At 56.1% G+C, this 6,180-nt stretch overlaps 1 protein-coding gene across 2 annotated transcripts in view; it reads left to right on the forward strand.

Moving 5' to 3' along the window:
• Nucleotides 1–118, forward strand: part of fgd1 (FYVE, RhoGEF and PH domain containing 1) — a 727,438-nt gene extending 727,320 nt beyond the window's left edge. For both annotated transcript variants that reach the window (XM_041179529.1, XM_041179530.1), the window contains exon 18: nt 1–118. This exon is cut by the window's left edge and continues 511 nt beyond it. The gene's annotated coding sequence lies outside the window, so the exon portion shown is untranslated.
• The last annotated feature ends 6,062 nt before the right edge of the window (nt 119–6,180 follow it).

Genomic DNA, 6,180 nt, shown 5'->3' on the forward strand with positions numbered 1-6,180 from the left:
GCACTCTTGATCTTCGTCTCGCTCTGTCTCTCGCTGTCTCTCTCTCTTTGTTTCTCTCTCTCCCTGTCCATCTAGCTCTCTCTCTGTCTGTCTCTCTCTCTGTCTCTCTCTCTCTCTAAGCCTCTCTATCTCTTTCTCTCTCTCTCTCTGTCTCTCACTCTCTCTCTCTATCTCTTTCTCTCTCTCTCTCTGTCTCTCTCTCTCCGTCTCTCTCTCTCTCCGTCTCTCTCGCTCTCCGTCTCGCTCTCTCTCTTTTCGTCTCTCTCTCTTTTCGTCTCTCTCTCTTTTCGTCTCTCTCTCTTTTCATCTCTCTCTTTCCATCTCTCGCTCTCCATCTCGCTCTCCAACTCGCTCTCTCTCTTTTCGTCTCTCTCGCTCTCCGTCTCGCTCTCCGTCTCGCTCTCCGTCTCGCTCTCCGTCTCGCTCTCCGTCTCGCTCTCCGTCTCGCTCTCCGTCTCGCTCTCCGTCTCTCTTTCTCTGTCTGTCTCTCTCTCTCCCCCTCAGTCTCTGCATATCTCGCTTTCCCTCCCCCCCCAACCCCCTTTCTCTTTTTCCTTTGCCCTCTTTCTCCCTCTCTCCCTGTCTCTCTCTCCCCCCACCCTGCTCCCCCCCTCTCTCTCCACCCCCCCCCCCCACTATCTCTGGCGTGGGTTCCTATCTCATCCCTGCCACCATGTTGTGTTTATATAATACTATAAAGGCACCAATCACTCATAAGGGGTTGTGTAAATACATGGTGGGTTCATTTATTGAGGCTCGGCACATGAAAACAGCTATACAAAGATGGGAATCTTGAAGACATCAGTAGCTGAGCTGTGTGTGCTGTGTTCTGCCCACAGGCCAAAGTGAAACTGGGGCTGGATCACATGACATACATCCCTTCCAGTGAAGGCCATGCTACTATCCCTTAAAGAAATATTAGCACGTCTCTCTTCCTGTCCCTCACACTCCATCTTGAGATCTCTCTCTCTTTCCCTTTCGTTCTCTTTTGCTCTGCCTCCCTCTTTCACACCCCCTCTCCCTCGCACTCCCTCTCCCTCTGTCTCTCTCTCCCTCCGTCTCCCTCTGTCTCCCTCTCTCTCTCCCTCCGTCGTTCTGTCTTTCTCTCTGATCTTTTTTTCTCTCTATCTCACTCAGTCTCTCCCTCTCTCCTGCAGAGTCAGATCTTCAAGGGACTGAACCCCTGACCTTGGCAAATCCAGGGGTGGGAAGTAATGGATGGGGTTTGTTCTCCCCTATTTTCCCTCCTCTATTGCGACAGAGAAAGGTTTTTAGTGCTTAACTTTCCTTCACCTGTTCGTCCCCTTCACCCTCCGTGTTTTTCTCCCGCTCTCTCTCTTTGCATGAAAGTGGCTGGCCACTTAGGGGTCTGCCAGTCAAACACCCTGATTTATTGTATAAAAATGATCTTTAATATTATATTGGTCCCTGGATTTTATTTGTGTGTGTGTGTACGCGAGTGTGAGCGCGAATGCCTGTGTATGCATGTGTGTGCGTCCATGTGAGAGCGACTGCCTGTGTGTGTGTCCTTGTGAGATCGACTGCCTGTGTGTGCATGTGTGTGTGTCCGTGTGAGAGCGACTGCCTGTGTGTGCATGTGTGTGTGTCTGTGTGAGAGCGACTGCCTGTGTGTGCATGTGTGTGTGTCCGTGTGTGAGCGACTGCCTGTGTGTGCATGTGTGTGTGTCCGTGTGTGAGCGACTGCCTGTGTGTGCATGTGTGTGTGTCCGTGTGAGAGCAACTGCCTGTGTGTGCATGTGTGTGTGTCCGTGTGAGAGCGACTGCCTGTGTGTGCATGTGTGTGTGTCCGTGTGAGAGCGACTGCCTGTGTGTGCATGTGTGTGTGTCCGTGTGAGAGCGACTGCCTGTGTGTGCATGTGTGTGTGTCCGTGTGAGAGCGACTGCCTGTGTGTGCGTGTCCGTGTGTGAGCGACTGCCTGTGTGTGCATGTGTGTGTGTCCGTGTGAGAGCGACTGCCCGTGTGTGTGCATATGCCCGGGTGTATCCATGTTTGTGTGTGTCTGTGTGTGGGCGACTGTATGTCTGTGTGTGTGTGCGGGCGACTGCCTGTATGTGTCCGTGTGTGCGCGAATGCCTGTGTCCCCGTGCGTGTGAGAGTGAATGCCTGTGTCCGTGTGTGTGAGTGAATATCTGGGTCAATGTGTGTCCACCTTGCTATTCCGCAAGGAGGAAGGCATCATCATAATCCTGTCAAGCAGCTGTTGAGGGGGCAATGCCAAGGGAGCGCCGCACTGTCGGAGTGTCAGTGCTGAGGGAGCGCCGTACTATCAGAGGGTCAGTGCTGAGGGAGTGCCGCACTGTCGGAGGGTCAGAGCTGAGGGAGCGCCGCACTGTCGGAGGGTCAGCGCTGAGGGAGCGCCGCACTGTCGGAGGGTCAGTGCTGAGGGAGCGCCGCACTGTCGGAGGGTCAGCGCTGAGGGAGCGCCGCACTGTCGGAGGGTCAGTGCTGAGGGAGCGCCGCACTGACGGAGGGTCAGCGCTGAGGGAGCGCCGCACTGTCGGAGGGTCAGTGCTGAGGGAGCGACGCACTGTCGGATGTGTGATTTTCTTTAGGATGAGAGTTTAAGGTTGTCGCTCTCTGAGTTGGATGTACATAATTGGAAAGACAGCAGAGGAGAATTCTCCCCAGCATCCTGAGCTCAATATTTATCCCTCAAACAAATACTCAGCTCCCTGGGTGAGGAATTTTCTCCTGAATTCCTGATCGGATTTCACCTCGGTCAAAGAGGTTGGTATTTAAGGAGGTTCTTAAAGGAGGAGAGAGAGAAGGAGGGAGGTGGAGAGGTTGAGGGAGGGAATTCAAGAGCTCAGGGCCCCCCCCCAGGCAGCTGAAGGCACGGCCGCCAATGGTGGAGCGATGGGAATCGGGGGATGCTTGAGAGGCCGGAATTGGAGGAGATCAGAGATCTCGGAGGGTTGTAGGAGGTGACAGAGATAGGGAGGGTTGTAGGGGCTGGAGGAGGTTACAAAGATAGGGAGGGTTGTAGGGGCTGGAGGAGGTTACAGAGATAGGGAGGGGTGTAGGGACTGGAGGAGGTTACAGAGATAGGGAGGGGTGTAGGGGCTGGAGGAGGTTACAGAGATAGGGAGGGGTGTAGGAGGTTACAGAGATAGGGAGGGTTGTAGGGGCTGGAGGAGGTTACAGAGATAGGGAGGGGTGTAGGGGTTGTCGGAGGTTACAAACATAGCGAGTGTTGTAGGGACTGGAGGAGGTTACAGAGATAGGGAGGGTTGTAGGGACTGGAGGAGGTTACAGAGATAGGGAGGGTTGTAGGGGCTGGAGGAGGTTACAGAGATAGGGAGGGGTGTAGGGGCTGGAGGAGGTTACATAGATAGGGAGGGTTGTAGGGGCTGGAGGAGGTTACAGAGATAGGGAGGGTTGTAGGGGCTGGAGGAGGTTACAGAGAAAGGGAGGGGTGTAGGGGCTGGAGGAGGTTACAGAGATAGGGAGGGTTGTAGGGACTGGAGGAGGTTACAGAGATTGGGAGGGTTGTAGGGACTGGAGGAGGTTACAGAGATAGGGAGGGGTGTAGGGGCTGGAGGAGGTTACAGAGATAGGGAGGGGTGTAGGGGCTGTAGGAGGTTACAGAGATAGGGAGGGTTGCTGGACCAGGAGCCAGTGTGGGTCAGCGAGCACAGGGTCTGACTCGTGGACGGGACTCAGTGCGAGTTCGGATACAGGGAGGGGGACAGCAGTGTTTGGGACGAGCTGTAGTTTCCGGAGGGTAGAATGTGGGAGAGCAGCCAGGAGGGGGTTGGAATAGTTGAGTCTGGATGGGACGAAGGTGTGGACGAGGGTTTCAGCAGCCGAAGCACTACGACAGGGTGCGGAGTCAGGCGACATTACGGAGGTGGGAAATGGGCGGTCTCAGTGACTGCATGGATACGAGGCCAGAAACTCATCTCAGGGTCAAACGTGACACCGAGGTTGTGAAGAGACTGGATTAATCCCCAGCCAGTCACCAGGGAGCGGGATGGAGTCGGAGTCGCTCGGGATCGGAGTTTGGAGCAGGGATCGGAAACAACAGCTTCAAGTCTTCCCAATGTTTAATTGGAGGGAACTTCCGCTCCTCCAGGACTGGATTTCGGAGCAGCACTCTGACAATTTAGAGAGTGGAGGAGTCCAGGGAGGTGGGAGGTGAGGTCGAGCCGGATGATGTCAGCGTACCTGTGGAAACTAACACTGTGCTCTCGGACGACGGCGCCGAGGGGCAGCATGTAGGTGAGGTATGGGCACGAGAATCAGAGGGAGGGAGCCGAGGAGAATTTTATTCATTCTGGACGCGGTGAGTCGTTATGATCTGCAAGGCGCTGCCTGAAAGGGCGGGCGAAGCAGATTCACCCTCGAAAAGGGGGGATTTGGATAAATACTGGAAGGGGGAAAATGTGCAGGGCGATGGTGGGGGGGGCGGTTGTCAGAGCAAGGTTTTGTAGGGAGCAGGGAGAGTGCAGGACTAACTGGAAAAGGGGCCGGCACAGGCAGGATGGGCAGAATGGCCTCTTCCTGTGCCATGTGAGTCTATGAATTCTGACCCAGCTCCCATTTCTTCCGACCCCCATCCCACCGCCCCCCCCACGCCACCCCCCTCCTCAGAGCTTACAGACATTATCTGTGCCCACGTCTGGTCATAGAGTTATAGGCCAGGAGGCTTACAGCACAGAAAGAGGGCCTTCGGCCCATCGAGTCCTGCTACAGAATAAGATGGTAGCTTTCCCAGGGTGGTAGTGGGTGGGGGAGGTTTCTCAATCCCAGGCCGTTCGGGAGCTGCCCTTTCCGGTCTCCCTGTGTAAGGACCAGCCGTTCTAATGATTGCGGAATGAGGTTGGGTTTATTTATATCTGTGAGCATCACCAGGCAGTAAATGCCTGTGTCACCAAGAAGACAGCTGACTCTATCTTACACATCAGCCTTTCACCAGTTCAATGCAATTCACACTCAGCACTTCCCTGACTGCCCCACCCATGTCTTCTGCTCCCTCCCTGTCTCTCTCCCCGTCTCTGTCTCTCTCTCTCTCTCTCTCTCTCTCTCTCTCCCCACCCTTTCCTCTCTCTCACTCCCACGTCTCTATCTCTCTCTCTCTCCCCCATCCCTGACTCTCTCTCTCTCTCCCCCTCCCTGTCTCACTGGCCCCCTCTCTCTCTCCCCCCATCTCTCCCCCTCTCTCTGTCTCTTCCCCCCTCCCTGTCTCTCTCCCCGTCTCTGTCTCTCTCTCTCTCTCTCTCTCTCTCTCCCCACCCTTTCCTCTCTCTCACTCCCACGTCTCTATCTCTCTCTCTCTCCCCCATCCCTGACTCTCTCTCTCTCTCCCCCTCCCTGTCTCACTGTCCCCCTCTCTCTCTCCCCCCATCTCTCCCCCTCTCTCTGTCTCTTCCCCCCTCCCTGTCTCTCTCCCCGTCTCTGTCTCTCTCTCTCTCTCTCCCCCTCCCTATCTCTCTCCCCAACCTTTCCTCTCTCTCACTCCCACGTCTGTCTCTCTCTCTCTCCCCCTCCCTGCCTCTCTCTCTCCCACGTCTCTGTCTCTCTCTCTCCCCCGTCTCTGTCTCTCTCTCTCCCCCTCCCTGTCTCACTCTCCCCCGTCTCTCGCCCCCCATCCCTCCCCCTCGGTCTGTCTCTTCCCCCCTCCCTGTTTCTCTCCCCGCCCCTGCCTCTCTGTCTCTTCCCCCCTCCCTGTCTCTCTCCCCACCCCTGCCTCTCTCTCTCTCTCCCCCCGTCCCTGTCTCTCTCTCCCATGTCTCTGTCTCTTTCTCTCTCTCTCCCCCTCCCTGTCTCACTCCCCCTGTCTCTCTCTCCCCCCATCTCTCCTCCTCTCTCTCCCTCTCTCCCGTCCCTGTCTCTCTCTCTCTCTCTTCCCACTCCCTGACTCTCTCTCCCCCCTCCCTGCCTCTCTCTCCACACTCCCTGTCTCTCACTCTCTCTCTCCCCCCTCCCTGCCTCTCTCTCTCTCCCCACTCTCTGTCTCTCTCTCTCTCTCTCTCCCCACTCCCTGTCTCTCTCTCTCTCTCCCCCCCACTCCCTGTCTCTCTCTCTCCCCACTCCCTGTCTCTCTCTCTCTCTCCCCCCCACTCCCTGTCTCTCTCTCTCCCCCTGCCCTGCCTCACTGTCTCCCCACTCCCTGCCTCTCTCTTTCCCCACTCCCTGTCTCTCTCTTTCCCCACTCC

This window comes from Carcharodon carcharias, chromosome 35 (genome assembly GCF_017639515.1).
Source record: "Carcharodon carcharias isolate sCarCar2 chromosome 35, sCarCar2.pri, whole genome shotgun sequence".
NCBI classification, from domain to species: Eukaryota; Metazoa; Chordata; class Chondrichthyes; order Lamniformes; family Lamnidae; genus Carcharodon; species Carcharodon carcharias.